The sequence below is a fragment of the Rhinopithecus bieti genome, unplaced genomic scaffold (genome assembly GCF_001698545.2).
Source record: "Rhinopithecus bieti isolate Rb0 unplaced genomic scaffold, ASM169854v2 scaffold_23199, whole genome shotgun sequence".
Lineage (NCBI taxonomy): Eukaryota > Metazoa > Chordata > Mammalia > Primates > Cercopithecidae > Rhinopithecus > Rhinopithecus bieti.
This window is the reverse complement of record NW_016810851.1, coordinates 609840-629047: the sequence shown is the minus strand read 5'-3', so window position 1 is coordinate 629047 and position 19208 is coordinate 609840. Positions and strand designations below refer to the sequence as shown.

The following is a 19208-nucleotide window of genomic DNA, read 5'->3' as shown; positions in this document are numbered from 1 at the left end:
TTTTTTTTTTCTTTTTTTGGGACAGAGTCTCGCTTTGTTGTCCAGGCTGGAGTGCAGTAGCAGGATCTCGGCTCCGCTTCCCAGGTTCACGCCATTCTCCTGCCTCAGTCTCCCGAGTAGCTGAGACTACAGGCGCCCACCACCACACCTGGCTAATTTTTTGTATTTTTAGTAGAGACGGGGTTTCACTGTGTTAGTCAGGATGGTGTCGATCTCCTGACCTCGTGATCCGCCTGCCTCAGCCTCCCAAAGTGCTGGGATTACAGGCGTGAGCCACCACATCTGGCAACTTGTACATTTTTAATTACTTGTGCAGCTTGCATTTGTGGTTCATATTATATTCCAATTGGACAGTATCGCCTCTAATGCTTGTTTAAAATGTGGATTTTGGGTCCCACTTTTGAACATCATGCTTTCAAGGTTCCAGGTTCGGGCCCAGAATTTTGATATTTTTTAGCTTAGCAGATTTTAACTGGTAAGTCAGGGTAAGGAATCACTGTTTTACATGGCTTTTGACCAGGTGATGTTTGTGCTCTTCAGCATGGCAGAAACCCTATCTCTACGAAAAATACAAAAAATTACAGGGCGTGGTGGTGCATGCCTGTAGTCCCACATAGATGGCGGGCTGAGGCAGGAGGATTACTTGATCCCAAGAGGTTGCAGTGAACCGAGATAGAGCCACTGCACTCCAGTCTGCGTGAAAAAGTGAGACCTTGTCTGGGGGGGGAAAAAAAAGTCATCTATATGTACTGCCATGGAAAGATGTTTATGATACAAGAAGGATAAACAAGTTGCAGAACATATAGATCCCATTTGTACGTGACAAACGAAGTACATATATTTGTATTTGCATAGGAAGTCTCAAAAACTGTCAACAGTGGCATTGCTGAAGGGTACAACTAGGGAGAAGATTCCCAGGCATGTGGAAAGATACTTTCACTATGCTTTTTAACTTTTTAATTTTTTTTTTTAATACAATAGAGACAGAGTCTTGGGCTCAAGCAATCTTCCCACCTCAGCCTCCCAAAGTGCTGTTATTACAGGCATGAGCCACCACACCAGGCCTACTTTGCCTCTTATATCCTTTTGTACTGTATTAATTTTGTTTGTTTTACTATTTACTATGAGCAATATGAAAATTTATATTAGACATTACGAAGTAATATAAAAACCGACAAAATGCCCGGCCCAGACAATACTTCATGATTTAGGTTCTTGCTAGAGAAAAGTGCTTTTCACTGCCTTTGAATGTGAAGTTTGATCTTCATTCTAATTTTCTAAAAAGTCACCGAATGTATTTGTTAATTCATTCATTTAACCATTACCAACAACCTACTTAATGCTAGGCACTGTTTTAAGAAAAAATAAACAGCAGAGCACAAAATCAGATGTGTTCCTCCCACACTCTAGCAGAATCGGACCATAATCAAATGCACACATAAACAACTTTAATAAGTAGTGCTTTGAAATACAGAAGTCAAGGGCCTGAATTTTCAAATACTGAAATGTTCAAATGTCGTGTGCACAAACACACACGCACACAAATTAACTCAAACATGCTAATTAATGAAAGCACTGCTTTTGAATTTTGTAAGTTTGTAGTCTGGATATTCAGGGATACTTCTCAAATTAATCTTTCTCTCGTTTTCAATATAACTACTTGAGTACAAAGAAGTTAAAAATTAGCAAAGCATTTCAGCTGTGTGACCTTAGGCAAATTACCTGGCTGTTTTAAGCCTCAGTTTTCTCCTCTGCGAAATGGAGTACTGAACCTCACGTTCGCTGTTTGAGGGAGACTTGTGTGGTCAGGTTTAGTGTAACCGGATGCTTGGCACGAGGAAGAGTGAAGACGAATGGCCCCCATGGGGCCTTGATGCCCGCCCTGAGGCCCTGAGGAGCCGCACGCCGGGGCGGTTCTCACGTGGCGCTGTCCGCTTTTTCACCCAAGCTTTTTCTGCCAGCCAACTGCCCTTCCCCGGAGTGCTGCGGCCAGGGCTAGCCCGCTCCTCCGGCGGCCTCCGCTGGGGGCCCACTACAGCCCGGCGCCGGCCAGCCAGCCCGGCTTCTCGAGTCGGTCCTAAGCTGAGGCCGCCCTGTGCTGCAAAACTTGGGTCCACTCTCGGACCCAATCTGTCCTGGGCGAACTTGGCTTGTGGCAGGCGATAGCGTCGTTTCCAACTGCGGCTGTTTGAATTCTGGCGCCACACCCGCGCCACGTAGGGCCAAGTCTGCCGCAAGACTAGCAAGCTACGCTTCGCAGTGCGCCTACGGGCGCGCGCCGGGAAATGGCTGGGCGCGCGGCCGGCCTGCGGCGCGCGCGCCACAACGCGGGACGGGACTCGGAAGAGTCTCCGCGCGCGCTCCCGGTAATTCGCGGCCACACCCCTGTCTACTTCCATGTCCAATAGGTGCGAGAGGGCGGGGCAGCCTCGTTCTGACGGGGAGGCTATATAAGGAGCTACTGGCTGCGCCTTTCGGTCTTTTACGTAGGCCTTCGTGATCGTTTGGTAGTGTGGTAGGTAAGCGTCGGTGTTGCGGGCGCGTACCGGAGCAAAAGATGGAGGCGCAGGCCGACTTAAGAGTTTTGATAGTGTGAAGCCATCTTAGTGTAGAGCTTAGAGTGCTGAGAGTTGAAAGCTTGCACGTGGAAAATGTGCGGCCCGACCGCCACATGTACTGAGATTGAGTCGTGACGGCCACAGGCTCCGAGTTTTGGCGTGAGGGGAACGCTGATCGGCCACGGGTGCCGCGCTTGCTGGCCTCCGGCATGTGCCTGAACGGCGGCGGAAAAACCTCACTTAATTGGGGCGCAGGATTAGTTTTAAGAGCAAGGGGCCTTTACTAAAATGGCGAAGACCTTCCGTCGGCGTTGTTTTAAAACGGGCAGCCTCAACCCTGTTTTGAGACTGAGCTGTTCGAAGGCGGCTTTGTGTGCAATTCGGATTAATGAAGGGGAAAGGTTTTGTGTGAAAAAACACCTTGGAGTGTGACGTTTCTGCGAGAATGCTTAAATATCGGTTTCCCGCAGGAACAATGGCGCTGTCGTGGCACAGCAGAGCAGCTCTGAAGATGCAAAGGTAAGAACTGTTAAGCTTAGTTACCAAACTAAAGGAGTAAACCTGTTGATTTACAGGAATAGGAACTGTTGCATCGTGTGATATTTACTTATTTTTGTTAGATACATGAAAGAATTCCAGAATATGCTGGAGAGTATTCAATGGAAAACCGCTTGGTTAAAACCTGACACTCTTAATGGGTATGTGTTGTTTTAGTACTTTATGATAGAGCATAGCATTTAATCCACACCTAGACTAAATCAGATTTTTTTGTCATTGAACAGCATTCTGGGTGTGGACGATCAGCCAGTGAAGATAATGAATGTCGGATGTCACTGACTAGCAGCTTCATTTTGAAGTAGGTTGTATGGCTTAAAAGTTCTGTAGTATTTGTACTATAATACTTGCCTTTTACCTTTACCTTGGCTTATGGTCAGTGTCACAGAAGTGCAGTTTAATGTATTAATGTGTACATATACAAGGTCTGATGGTCTAGTCAATGATGAAACCTATCCCGAAGCTGATAACCTGAAGAAAAATAAGTACGGATTCGGCTTCTGAGATTAAGACCAATAATTCAGAAGTGGAGTAAATTTTGTTGACGGGATTTTGCAACAGTTCTGTTATAAAATCCCGGGTTTGGTTTTTTTTTTTTTCTGCCAACAGTGAGGGTCGCTGTCTGCCCATTGATAAGAGGCCAGATTGTCTTGGAAGTTCCAAAGTTGCAACGATTTCTGTAAGTGGAGTTTTTCTGTTTGCTTAGCGATTAGTGAATCTTGTGTCCTTGGTCTTATCTGTGATGATCTTATCCCGAACCTGAACTTCTGTTGAAAAAAAAAAACTTTTACGGATCTGGCTTCTGAGATGGACCATTATAAGGACAATACTTTTTTTTAATGCTTTTACATAAGCTGTTGTAATGTTGGTAGTCTTGTAAGAATCTCATGTTTTTCCTTTTCTAGGGCTAGTGCCACGAGGTTTACTTGACTGTTGTATGAAAAGCTGATGAGAAAACCATCCAGAAAAAAGCTCTTCGTTTTACAAACACGAAAATAAAACATGTAATTTTGGATTATGTTGTTTTTAATTATTTTAAATAGGTCCTGAAATAACATGGCGGGCATTAAATGGAAAATCCACTAACCAGCCTTGTAATCAAATTACTCTGAACGTTTCGGGTTTGTGCAAGCTACAATGTTAAGGGTTTTGGATCAGTGTAAGAGTGGAGAGACAGAAATTAAAATGATTGTTACTAAGCAAATCATGGAATATTTAGTTTCGACGTAACTGTAATTTTGAAAGCCTGGATGCTTAAGTTGAGAAGTGGGGAATGAGACACAGAAAATAAAAGAGCACAATAGAACAATAATAGCAGTTTATTAACTATGGTCATGAGGGAAGATCACTGATTAAACAAGAATCTGGTAAAGACATTCAGGCTTGCTAAAATCTAGGAAGGAAGAGGTCATTTGGCAAGATGGGTTACCTAATACTATCTGATACTACCAAATAAAATGAGAGAAGCCTTAGGCATGTAACATTCATTTGGAGATAGAAAATACACCTTCACTATGAAGGTAGTGCGTGTGAGATGGCAGTGAAAGCAGTGTTTGCATTTATATCCTTGATCTCCGATACCCTTACCTGCTGTACATAAAACTATTAATCATTGTTTTTCTCCCCCTTCCAGAACTTCTGCATAAAATTTTAAGATCTGTTTCATTACTTCAAAAGTGCCTAGAATAGGGCCAGGCACTTACTGTTATACAATATGTGGTAAAAGACTATTGATATTCCACAGTTTTCAGGGAAGAGTGCCATTTCCCTTTTGTCAAAGCTGGCAACCAAGACAAAGTTGTGAAATAGACTATTTGCTTTCGAGCCCTCTGACCTCTTTTTCTGTAGCTCCTTCTAACTCCCTTGCCTCCCAATAGATCTTTTAATATGTCACATTTTCTTAGTTGATAGCAAAATTAGTACTCCACATTTATATACACTGGCCTGTGCTAGGCTCTGCCAAGACTCCTGAAATAAAACACCATTTTGTCAATAGTGACACAGGATGCCAAGGAAAAGTCAAGCTATGAAGAATTCTTGAAAATAGAACAAGTGGATTTGAGTTTAAACCAGCACAGATGTTGGGAAAATAGGCCCAAGAAATACTGAGCAAAGACAGTATGGTTCAGAGTCTGAGAGACAAATATTGAGGATTTGGGTACCAATAGGGTGGATGTGTATCGGACAGAAAACAGATGTTGTAAATACCCTTAAGATTCTTGAGCAAGGGAGTTAGAAATATAAGAATATCCTGTAATTAGAGTCAGATCCAAAAAGGTTTAACTTGAATGGAATTGAACTTGAAAGCTCAGTTTTGGTTACCGACTCCTTGGTGCCAATTTCTAATCACACAGGAGGCTGTTAGTCTGTAATAACCTCCTAAGAACTCAGGCAATATTGGTTAAGATCAGTTGAGTAAGTTTACCCTCCAGAGCATATCTGCTGCTTGGGACCAGGTGCAGTGGCTCATGCCTGTAATCCCAGCACTTAGGGAGGGTTGCTTGAGACTAGCCTGGAAACAGCAAGATGCCATCTCTACGAATAAGAGAACTGGGTGTGGTGATGTGCACTTGTTCCAGCTACTCAGGAGGCTGAAATAGAATCACTTGAACCTAGGAAACTGAAGCTACAATCAGCCATGATTGCACCTCTATGCTCTATCGTGAGCAACAGGCCAGGCTAAAAAAAAAAAATCCTTAAGGACCTAAGGAGCTTGACTATAATAATTAAACTGGGATATCCTTGATTCTGATTGGCTTCAGAAGTTCAAAGACAATTTTCGTGTGTCTGACTTCAGTGACTTCAGCCAACAGGAAAACCAGGCTTCCAGGTAATCTTAAAATATAGTAAGCTCAAACCTACCATTTGGTGCTTTCTAAAATTAGTTCTATTGCCGGAAACCCAATATCCAATGTGCCTGGCTCCCCAGTCAAGTGTCCTGTGAACTAACACATCAGTCCTCACTGCCCAGTGTGTATGAAAGAGCTTTTAGCTGTTTTCATGATTTTTGTAACAGTTCCCCAGTTGGGATTAGAGCCTTTTTTTGAATTTCAGCCTACTAGAATAAACTGCTTATCTTTTGCTAGTCCTTTTCTGGGAGTAGGACTCTCCCTACCTTTCCAAAAACTTGGTTCTGGATCCAAACAATACTTACAACATAGTACTTAGTTATAAGTATATATTAATATGCATGACTTAACTGTCTGAATATTACCACTGCCTCTGATCTTACTCCACCCTGTAGAATAACATCATTAGAGACCATCTTGGGGCAGAAGAGGATACCTTTTCAGTATGAGAACTAGACTCCTTGTCTTACTCTGATGAGTCCTGGTCTCCCCACTGCTGAGGTCTCAGCATGCCATGTAGCTGAGTTTATCAGAGTTATGAGGGTTTAATCAGAATCTCAAATCAAGTACAGTCCAGCCCAACCTATTTGAGAACTTTATCTTGTTACTTCATTTATTATAGTTGCCTTCAAAAGAGCAGTGGAAAAGGCACTTCAGAATATGCAAAAAATCTGTCATTTGAAGGCAATAATTTACAAATGTGCATCACTTCACTGAGATCAGGAAATTGTTTTGTCCTTTCCTCCTGTAGTGAATATAACTGATGTACAAAAATGTGTACATTTAAAAAGTATGCAATTTGATGAGTTTTTTTCATAGGAATACACTCATGAAACCATTAACAATCAAGATAATGACTATATCCATCACTTCCAAAAATGTTCTCTTGTTGGCTTGATTTTGAACATGTTAAGTTTAAGATAGCACATGATATGCAAATTGGGATTTTTGAGTAGATATAGAGGTCCACAGTTCAGAGGAGAGGTCTGACTAAAATTGGGAGTCATCAGCATATGGAAGGCATATTTAAAGCCATAAGATTAGATGAGATCACCAATAGAGAAAAAAAGGTGTCCAAGAGTTGAACCCTGTGGCCTTTCAGGATTAGGACATTCCAGGTTTATTCAAATCCTAGAGAATAATTTGTGCCAAGGGACAAAAATCAGGACACAGGAATCTGCTGCCAAGTTCAAGTGCCGTATTTGTTAGGAACGGAAACTAAGTAGAAAACCAAGGATACCTGGAATGAAATGAGCCAAGAAAAAGAAGGATGAGAACCAAGCAAAAGTTGCTGGAAATTGCCTTGGATTTAATACAGACCATTGGTCAACATGAAAACTGAAGAAGTTAGTGTCTGATCATGACTTTGCAAAGTAACAAAGTGATCTTCAGGAGAGAATAAGATGAGGAATTTAGGAGGTATGATAAGGCTTTTTCATCAGACGCTGCAGATTTGGAGAAAATGGAGCTGACCATGGACAAGTTATAAATTTGCCTAGCATTGATAAAGTATCAGCTGAGGCTGAAAACCACTAATTTTAACAAAGATAATCAGTATATTCAGTATTGTGTGGTGCTTATCTCCTTGGGAGCAGAAAGATAAGACTGGATTAATCCAAAATCAGGGATAAACTGACCAGGAGGAGCAGAACAATAATGGGCCAAGAGTATTGAGGATGCAGGTAAAAGTGCTAAAATTACTGTATTGACCTTGTAATCCCAAGCTGATCAGGGAAGGAGAAAAAGAAAAAAAGAAGGCTGGAAAATTGTCACAGGTAATGACAGAGGATCAGATGTGCCATAGAAACATGCTGCTGAAAACAAGGTAGAATAAGCCCCTCTCCAATTGTACTATGGAATGAGCCTTGTAACATGTGATTATTGGTTTCTCCCTTCTGGACCTGGAGTGTCAGTTCTTCTAAAGCAGAGACTTCCCTTTAATCTCTCTTTAAACTTGGTGCCTAGGACAATGTGCTGGCATCCATGAAATACCTAATGGAATGGAGTTCAACATGTTTTTTAGGGTGGAACTGGTGGCGTGATTTAAATTATCCAAAAGAGACAGAAATGAGAAAAGTCGGAAGCTGTTGTGTCCTGACTGTATACCCCCAAAATTCATATTTTGAATACCCCAAAACGAAGTATAGTGTAAGCCCAGAATCACTATAAATGATGAGATTCAAAAGTCAGAATTGAGATATACCCCAAAGAACACACCTTGCTATTGCCCTAAAGAAGTTTAGTGTGTTTAATGCCTGTGTTCTTATTGATGCAGTTAAAGTGACCAACTATTAGCAACAAACCCCAAATTGTCCTTTGTACAAAAATAGTTTATTAGGTCAGGTGCAGTGGCTCACGCCTGTAATCCCAGTACTTTGGGAGGCCAAAGTGGGAAGATCGCTTGAGGCCAGGAATTTGAGACCAGTGGGCAACATAGCAAGACCATTTCTACAAAGTGTTAAAAAGTAACTGGGTTGCTTGGAGGATCTGGCTATGTGGCAGCTGAGATGGGAGGATTGCTTGAGCCCAGGAGGTCAAGACTACAGTGAGCTATGATTGTGCCACTGCACTCCAGCTGGGAAAGAGTGAGACCCTTTCTCAAAAAAAAAGAAAAAGTTATTTGAAGTTATTTGCACTGTGTCTTTATTAGGCTTATATCCATATTTTTTATAACTGGAGGCCATACCATCAATAAAAACACATTTAGTGCATTAAAAAAGATGGATATGAGCAGTAACAAAAATACAGGCCAAATAACATTATCATTGCTATCATTAATTATTTTAGAGACAGGGGCTCACTCTGTCACCCAGGCTGGAATGCAGTGCCTAATCATAGCTCACTGCCACCTTGAACTCTTGGGCTCAAGGGATCCTCCCAGTCAGCCTCCCAAATAACCAGGAGATCCTTCACCATGTGCCACCAAGCTCAGCTAATTTGTATTACTTTCTGTAGGGATGGGGTGTCACCATGTTGCCCAGGCTGCTCTTAAACTCCTGACCTCAAGTGATCCTTCCAGCTTGGCCTCCAAAAGTGCTGAGATTACAAGTGTGAGTCTCCTCACCAAGCTGCCTTTCTTTTTTTTTTTTTTTTTTTTTTTTTTTAAGCAACGAGAGCTCACTCTGTAGCCCAAGCTGTTCTTGAATTCCTGACCTCAAGTGGTCCTCCTACTTCAGCCTCCTGAGTAGCTGTGATTATTGATGTGAGTAGCCACACCTATACTAAATAATTTTAATCAACTAATTTTTTTTTTTTTTTTTTTTTTTTTGAAACAGACGTGCTCTGTTGCCAGGCTGGAGTGCAGTGGTGCCATCTCAACTCACTGCAACCTCTGCTTCCTAGGTTCAAGTGATTCTCCTGCCTCAGCCTCCCAAGTAGCTGGGACTACAGGCGCACACCACTATGGCCAACCAATTTTTGTAGTTTTAGTAGAGACAGGGTTTCACCATGACCTCGTGATCTGCCCACCTCAGGCTCCCAAAGTCCTGGGATTACAGGTGTGAGCCACTGCACCCAGCCGCAACTACTTTTGTATAAAAGTAGTTGATTAAGGCCAGGCATGGTGACTCATGCCTGTAATCCCAGCACTTTGGGAGGCCAAGGCGGGCAGATCACTTGAGGTCAGGAGTTCCAGACCAGCTTAGCCAACATGGTGAAACCCCATCTCTACTAAAAATATGAAAATTAGCCTGGCGTGGTGGCATGAGCCTGTAATCCCAGCTACTTGGGAGGCTGAGGCAGGGGAATCGCTTTAACCCAGGAGGCGGATGTTGCAGTGAGCCAAGATCACGCCACTGCACTCCAGCCTGGGTGACAGAGCAAGACTCTGTCTCAAAAATCAAAGTAAATAAAATAAAAACTAACAAAAGTACAGTTTGGGAATTATTGCTAATAGTTGATTAGTTTAATTGCTTCAATGAGAACATTAGCATTAAACACGCTAAACTACTCCGGAGCAATAGTAAGGTATACTCTTTGAGATACATCTGAATTCTGACTTGAATTTCATTGCTGATGGAGATTCTGAGTTTATGTTACATTTCTTTTTCGAAAGTGAATGTACATTGACTAGCCCTTAAAAAAAAAAAAAAAAAAGCAGCCAGGCATGGTGGCACACCTGTAATCCCAGCTACTTGGGAGGCTGAGGCAGGAGAATCGCTTGAGCCCAGGAGTTTAAGACTAGCCTAGGCACAGCAAGACGCCGTCTCAAGAGAAAGAAAGAGAAGGAGAGAAAGGGAGGAAGGGAGAGAAAAACAAAGAAAGGAAGGAAGGGAGGGAGAGAGGGAGACAAACATTGTTCAGTTTGGCCACATGCCCAGAAATGTCAGGATAGTTTTGAAATTCATGGACTTGTCCCCACATATTGATATAGCTCACTTTCTTGAAGGATGTTGTTTGCTTTCAATTCAATCTGTTCCTCCGGAGATTGAACCATACTGATAGACTAAGTGTGTGATGATTCAGAAATATACTAAGGTTTGCATTCATTTGTTCATTGAACAAATATCCTGAATGCCTACCATGTATAGGTACTATCCTAGGCACGAAAGATACAGTAGTGAACCAAACAAAACCCTCTGCTCTTGTGGAACTTATATTGTAGGAAGATGAGAAGGACATTATATAATACATAAATTATAAACTATGTTAAAAAATGAGAAGTGACACAGAAAAAATAGAATATGAGATATTGGGAGTGGGTTTGGGGAGATAATTAGTATTGCAGTTTCAAATGGGGATTCTGTCATCTAAGAGGCAATTGAAGTAAATGGAGTTGACAGAATAGGCTTCAATGAAAAGGTGAGATTAATTAAGCAGAGATTTAGATATATGTGTAGCTCAGTCTCTCACCTAACAGAGGGTGAGAGATTGATCTGTGCATATATCTGGGAAAAGGGCATTTCCATAGCAGTGGCCCATAGGAAGGAGCATGCATAGTGAGAAAGGAAGCAAGGCATGCAGCTTCTGTAGGGCTTAATGTGTCATTGAAAGGATTTCACTCTTAGTCAAATGGAGCCACTGTGAAAGAAAACAGAAACTCCAAGTATGATTCATACACATCAAAATCTACAAACGCTACCCCTAGGGCCCAGATTGTGGCCTCTAAATACCACTTACCACTAAAAGGAAATAGATCTGAGACAGGAAATGTACAAGATGAGCTTGTTGTACCTTGCTATAGCAGGTAGCAAGACTGCTAGAGTTGTGTTAAAAGAACTCAGGAGGGCAAGCACGGTGGCTCACGCCTGTAATCCCAGTGAGGATTACAAAACAGGCAGATCACTTGAGGTCAGGAGTTCGAGACCAGCCTGGCCAACATGGTGAAACCCCATCTCTACTAAAAATACAAAAATTAGCTGGGCATGGTGGTGGGTGCCTGTAATCCCAGCTACTCAGGAGGCTGAGGCAGGAGAATCACTTGAACCTGGGAAGCGGAGGTTGCAGTAATCCGAGATCTCGCCACTGCACTCCAGCCTGGGTGACAGAGGGAGATCCATCTCAAAAGAAAAAAGGAACTCAGGAGTTAACTTGGAGAGTCTCTCACTTTCCAAAGATGGAAAATTTGACTATTATTGAGCTGTAATAGATAAAAAGACATAAAATGTCTTCAAATCTATGAATTCAGAATGATGCTTTTAAAAACTGAATTTAATAGTGTTAAAGGATGCTAATCATCAGTTTCAGAACTGCAAATAAAGGGACTTTCCAATACCAACTGTACTGACACAACCAAATAAAAGTGATAAAAGTTTGTCTTTATTGACGTATTCCAGTTAACAATGAAAAAAGATTGGAGTAATCAGATCATCATTTTGCAACATTCTAATGAATTAATATATATAGGCAATAAATATCAACGACTGCTAACATCCAAAAAAGAGGTGATGAAATATCATATGTCCCTGAAGAAAGAATTTGACAATGCCTATTTCAGACTCTTGTCTGAAAACAATAAAAATGAATATGAATTTGATAAAGCCTCTGGATACAATTACCAATTTACAGATGACAGAGAAAAATGTTAAACTACATTACAGAGATACAATCAGCAAAATCCAGACTATGGAAAACTCTACAAATGATTTCTATAACAAATAAATTACAAGGAAAGAAACCAACAAGAGATGAATGGGTAACCTATAAATCAGGAAACTGAGAAGATATATCAACATTCACAATGTTTGCATCCCAGCTGGATTCTCATTCAATATTGTAAAAAAAAAAAAAAAAAAAAAAAAAAAAAAAACCAAAAATTTTTTCCCCCCCCGGGTTTTTTTTTAAAAATTTTAAAAAAAAAAAAAAAAAAAAAAAAAAAAACAGATGACATTTATGAGATACATGCTTAAATACAGGCTATTTCATGTATCAAAAAATAACTGGGACTTTGTTAAGAGTGATAATGGCATTGTGGCTCTTTTTGTTGTTAAAGAGGCTATATCTTTTAGACATACTGAGTTATTTATGGATGAAATGATTTGATGTCTGAGATTTGTTTCAAAATAATGCAGAAAACAAAGGAAGTGGTTGAAGAATATAGATGAAACTAGATTAGCCTGAAGTTGATAATTGTTAATGTTGGATGATGGGCTCTTGGGAGTTTATTATACTCTTTCTCTATGTTTGTACTTGTTTGAAATTTATGGAATAAAATTTTTTTAATCTGTGAATTTTTTAAGTTGATTTAATTTCTAACAAGATACTGTGTTTCTTCACAATTTGGTTTTATTGTGTTCTAGCTAGTGCTGTAACAGAACAGGGCCATTTCCTGCTGCCACAAACATAGCCCACCTGTCCATATAGATATATAATGTCTTCATGATTCTACAGTGCTCTCGTGTTCTCCTAGTGATTAAATTCAGGGTATTTCAGTCAGAGCATATGCTTTAGAGACACTTTACATGCATTAAATGAAATAATGCAGACCAGGTGATGTGGCTCACGCCTGTAATTCCAGCACTCTGGGAGGCTGAGGTGGGCGGATCACCAGATGTCAGGAGTTCAAGTCCAGCCTGGCCAACATGGTGAAACCCCATCTCTACTAAAAATCTAAAAACACAAAAAATAGCTGGGCGTGGTGGCAGGTGCCTGTAATCCCAGCTACTCAGGAGGCTGAGGCTGGAGAATCACTTGAACCCGGGAGGTGGAGGTTGCAGTGAGCCTAGATCATGCCATTGGAATACGTGGTGGAATACGTCAATAAAGTAATCCTAGCTACTCGGGAGGTGCTTGAACCCAGGAGATGGAGATTGCAGTGAGCCAGGATCAGGCCAGCTCATTTAATTTCTATCATGACAATTGTCAACATTATTAAAAATTCTCCTACTCATTCTTTTCATTGGCAATATTGAGAGCATTTTTTTTAATTCTTTTTTTATTCTTTTTTTTTTTTTTTTTTTGAGACGGAGTCTCACTCTGTCACCAGGCTGGAGTGCAGTGGCATGATCTTGGCTCACTGAAACCTGTGCCTCCTGGGTTCAAGCAATTCTCCTGTCTCAGCCTCCTGAGTAGCTGGGACTACAGGCATGTGCCACCATGCCCAGCTAATTTTTGTATTTTTAGTAGAGACAGGGTTTCACTATGGCCAGGATAGTCTCGATCTTTTGACCTTCAGATCTGCCCACCTCAGCCTCCCAAAGTGCTGGGATTACAGGCGTGAGCCACCGCACCTGGATTATTTTTTATTTTTATTTTTATTTTTTTTTTTGAGACAAAGTCTCACTTGGTTGTCCAGGCTGGAGTGCATGCCACCACACCCGGCTAATTTTTGTATTTTTAGTAGAGATGGGGTTTCATCATGTTGGCCAGACTGGTCTCGAACTCCTGACCTCAAGTGATCCACCTGCCTCGGCCTCCCAAAGTGCTGCAATTACAGGTATGAGCCACCGCGCCCAGCTGCATTTTATTTTTGTAGATATTAAATGGTTATTTAATCAATTTTAGAAATTCAAGTTGCCTTGAATTTTATCAGGATGACAAAGTTTATAGTAATAAATAGTCCAAATGTTTAATGGTACACTGGTTATCTCTGGACAGTAGAATAATCTCTAGCTAGTGGGTTTATATTACCATTAAAAAATTAAACCTCTCTAGTAATCTATCCTCTCATATCCATTTGCAGTCATTCTAGTCTACACTACCCCCCAACATGGCCCTCTCTCTCTCAGTCTTTCCACTGCACAGTCTACAGGGATAAGAAACTACCCCCATATCCTCGACCATTTTTTGTGGGCATGCATTTCTTCCACCTCCTTGCCCTAATTAAAATCTGATTCTTCCCTCCTTAGGGTACTACTTTCTCTTGCTGCAGCTTGCTTCCTTCCTCAGGTATGAAGTTAAGGTTAGTATCTTCCTTGCTCTGTACTGCCACTTCTTTTTTTTGAGACAGAGTCTTACCCTGTCACCCAGGTGGAGTGCAATGGCACAATCTTGGCTCACTGCAACCTCCCTCCCAGGTTCAAGAGATTCTTATGCCTCAGCCTCCCTAGTAGCTGGGATTACAGATGCATATTACCACACCCAGCCAATGTATGTATTTTTATTTTTTTATTTTTTTATTTTATTTTATTTTTTAAGATGGAGTCTTGCCCTGTTGCCCAGGCTGGAGTGCAGTGGCACGATCTCGGCTCACTGCAGCCTCCAACTCCCAGGTTCAAGCGATTCTCTGTCTCAGCCTCCCAAGTAGCTGGGATTACAGGTGTGTGCCACCATACCCAGCTAATTTTTATATGTTTAGTAGAAATGGGGTTTTACCATGTTAACCAGGCTGGTCTTGAACTCCTGACCTCAAGTGATCCATCTGCCTCTGCCTCCCAAAATGCTGCAATTACAGGTGTGAGCCACCATGCCCGGCTTAATTTATGTATTTTTAGTAGAGACAAGGTTTCGCCCTGTTGGCCAGGCTAGTGTTGAACTCCTGACCTCAAGTGATCTGCCCGCCTCAGCCTCCCAAAGTGCTGGGATTACAGGCGTGAACCACCATGCCCAGCCTCCCTACTGCCACTTCTTAACAATTAGTCCTCCATCTTTATGTAAAACCCCTTAATCTTTTCATGTTCATGCCACCTGGCTTGTCACCTTTTGTCTTACTTCAAGGCTATCATTTTCGTACTTTGTGGTTACTGCCCCTTATTAATTTTGAAGAGTTTGAGACCAGGTTCGTGGCTCTGTTCTGTAACATCTATTTTTAATATTCACAAGTCAATGTCCAAACAATTTGGTTTATCATTTATTTGACTTCCTCCACTTTCTCCCTCCACTTCCTCCCTTTTTGCCTGGGATTCCACTGTCCCATAGAGAGCCATGGATAAAATTCAAGAAGTCTGTGAACTTGGACAGGGGAAAATATGTATACTTTTACTAAACACTAACTGAAATTTAGAATTTCCTTCAATAACAAATGTAGACTGTACACCAGAGTAGTACTAGCAATATCTATGGGTTTGTCACCAATAGAAAGCACAGCTATTTTTTTCCGAAGAGTCATCTGCATCCTGGTGTTTATCGCAGCACTATTCACAACAGCTAAGATATGAAATAAACCTAGGTGTCCAACAACAGATAAACGGATAAAGAAAATTTGGGCTGGACACAGTGGCTCACACTTGCAATCCCAGCACTTTGGGAAGCTGAAGTAGGAGAATTGCTTGAGCCAAGGAGTTCAAAACCAGCCTGGGCAATGTAGCAAGAATCCATCTCTACAAAAAATTTTAAAAATTGGCTAAGTACAGTAGTGTGCGCCTGTAGTCCTAGTTCCTTGGGAGGCTGAAGTGGGAGTATCACTTGAGCCCAGGAGATTGAGGCTGCAATGAGCCATGCAGTGAGCCATGATAGCACCACTGCACTCCAACCTGAGCAACAGAGCAAGACCCTGTCTCAAAAGAAAAAAAAAAAGGAAAACATGGTGTATATATACACAATAGGCTACTATTCAGTCATAAAAAAGATTACATCATGTCATCTGCAGTAACATGAATGGAACCGGAAGACACTATGTTAAGTGAAATAAGCCAGGAACAGAAAGTTAAATACAACACATTCTCACTCGTGTGGAAACTAACAAAAGTTGATCTTGCCGGGCACAGTGGCTGACGCCTGTAATCCCAGCAATTTGGGAGGCAGAGGCAGGTGGATCACCTGAGGTCAGGAGTTCGAGACCAGCCTGGCCAACATGGTGAAACCCCATCTCTACTAAAATACAAAATTAGCCAGGTGTGGTGGCGGGTGCCTGTAATCCCAGTTACTCGGGAGGCTGAGGCAGGAGAATCGCTTGAACCCAGGAGGCAGAGGTTGCAGTGAGCCAAGATCGCGCCATTGCACTCTAGCCTAGGGGACAAGAGTGAGACTTCATCTCAAAAAAAAAAAAAAGTTGATCTCATAGAAGTAAAATGTAGAACAAAGGATACTAGAGGTTGGCAGGGGTATGGGAAATGGGAAGATAGGGAGAGATTTGTTAAAGGATATAAAATTAAGGCTGGGTGTGGTGGCTCATGCCTGTAATCCCAGCACTTTGGGAGGTCAAGGTGGGTGGATCACCTAAGGTCAGGAATTTGAGATCAGCCTGACCAACATGGAGAAACTCTGTCTCTACTAAAAATACAAAAAACTAGCTGGGCATGGTGGTGCATGCCTGTAATTCCAGCTACTCAGGAGGCTGAGGCAGGAGATTCGCTTAAACCTGGGAGGCGGAGGTTGCGGTGAGCCAAGATTGCACCACTGCACTTCAGCCTGGGCAACAAAAGCAGAACTCTGTCTCAAAAAAAAAAAAAAAGATACAAAATTATTGCTAGGTAGAAGGAATAAGTTCTAGTGTTCTATACCACTGTGGGATGACTATAGTTAAACAATAATATATACTTTCAGATAACTTGAAGGAGGATATTGAATGTTCCTAACACAAAGAAATGATAAATGTTTGAGATGGTGGATGTGCTAATTGCCCTGATCTGATGACTATACATTGTATATATTGAAACATCACTATGTACCCCCACGAATATGTACAATTATAATATGTCAACTTAAAAACATGTAAAAGTAAAAAAAAAAAAAAAAAAAAAAAAAAAAAATCCAAAACACACAAGGAACTGAGCCAGCATGAATAAGAATTAGCAAAATCTTCAAACCTCAAGACCAGACTCACAAGGACTTCAGATACAGAAATTTTAAATAAAAATTAGAAAATGAGTATGTTAAAATGTTTAAAGAAATAAAGGAAGACATTGGTATATGATACAGAAATAAAAGACCATCAAAAATAATTTGTATGACATGAAAACAATCAAATAGACATTCTGGAAATAAAACATATATAATGGACAGGAGTGAATGTCCCTAGGCTCCTGACGTCTCTGCATTTACAAGTAGTCTGAGCGAGAAAATGCTGGAAGACCTCAGAAGCCAAGTGGAAGCCCCAGAGTGAAGCCAGGAGGGCCTTCATTTCAGACTCAGCAGCTGCCCACAGTCGTGGTTGACACACTGCTGTAGCATGTGTGCTGCCTGAACACTGACTGGCCACCCCCACAGCCCAGAACACTGGCATCATCTGTACTATCAGCCCAGCTTCCTGATTGGTGGAAATGTTGATGATTAACTATGGAATTAATATGGCTTGTCTGGACTTTTGAGTACCACGCAAAGACCATCAAGAACGTGTGCACAACTCTGGAAAGCTTTGCTTCGAACCCCAATCTCTAGCAGCTAGTTGCTGTGGCTCTGGACACTAACGGGCCTGAGATCTGAACTGGGCTCACACAGAGCAGTGTCCCCATGGAGGTGGAGCTGAAGAAGGGAGCCACCTTCAGATCACACTGGATAATGCCTACATGGAAAACTATGATGAGAACTTCCTGTGGCTGGACTGCAAGAACATTTGTAAGGTAGTGGAAGTGGGCAGCAAGATCTACAGATGTAGTAACTTATTTCTCTGCAGGCAGAGCAGAAAGGTACTGACCTCCTGGTGACAGCAGTGGAAAATGGTGGCTCCTTGGGCAGCAAAAATGGTGTAGACCTTCCTGGTGGCTGTGGACCTGCTTGCCATGTCAGAAAAGGACATCCAGGATCTGAAGTGTGGGGTAGGATTGGATGTGGATATGGTGTTTGCCTCTTTCATCCACGTGGCATCTAATGTCCATGAAGTCAGAAAGGCAATTATTGCACATTGGAGCAAGGTGCCCACTTGCCCACTGGAGTTAGGCTCTTACCTTCCCACAGGAACTAAGACCCACAGCTATTTTTATATATCTTACAGTTCAGATCAGACACAAATATGTAAACCTCTACATTACTTCTATGTAGAAATTATGTTTCTCTTTAAGCCTGTCACAGATTTTGTTATTTAATGCAAAGAAGCACATATATTACCATGGGACACTTTTGGTTTGTTTAAATATTTTGATAGTTGTATATTAACCTAAAGGGTTTCATTTGTAATCTTGTACAGACGGTCCCCAACTTACAATGGTTCAACTTATGGTTTTTCATCTTTACAATGGTGTGAAAGCAATACATTTTCAGTAGAAACTGCAGGTCAAATACTCATAAAACCATTGTGTTTTTCACTTTACTGCAATATTTAATAAAGCATATGAGATATTCAACATTTTAACTTTGTGTTAGATGATTCTGCCTAATTATAAGATAAAGTAAGTGTTCTGAGCACATTTAAGGTAGACTAGGAAAACTATGATATTCAGTAGGTTAGTTATATTAAATACATTTTCAACTTACAATATTTTCAATGGGGTTTATTGGAACATAACTTCATTGTAAATTGAAGAGCATCTTTCATGCATTTTAAAATATTTTTTGAGAAGGGGTCAATAGGCTTCATCAGACTGGCAAAGTGGTCTATGGCAAGAAAAGTTAAGGACCTCTGCGTTTCATATCAAATCCTACTTGTTTTTAACTTCCCTTCCTAACCAGCCTAATTTCAAGGTTTATTGGTGGCCCTCTCATGCAATATTCCCAACTTCCTTACCCTGTCTTCTTTCCTGGGCAACTACTGAAATCACTTTTGCAAAAATTATAACAATGAGAGAAATCTAACATAACTGACTCTATCTTGCTTCTAACCTCACAAGGCCTAACTACTCTTGCTCATTCTCGGGCAGATTTCAAACTAACTATGGGAAGAATTTAGTTGATAGTTTAAAGCAAAGATGGTAGCAGTCCCTTCTTAAAACTAACCCCTTATTGTTCAGGAACCAAAACTGCCTCCCTAAAGCTAATGAAAGTCCACAATGTTAGA

At 41.3% G+C, this 19208-nt stretch overlaps 1 pseudogene; it reads left to right on the top strand.

Moving 5' to 3' along the window:
• The first annotated feature begins 7638 nt into the window (after positions 1 to 7638).
• Positions 7639 to 18558, top strand: LOC108542798 (pyruvate kinase PKM pseudogene; annotated as a pseudogene).
• The last annotated feature ends 650 nt before the right edge of the window (positions 18559 to 19208 follow it).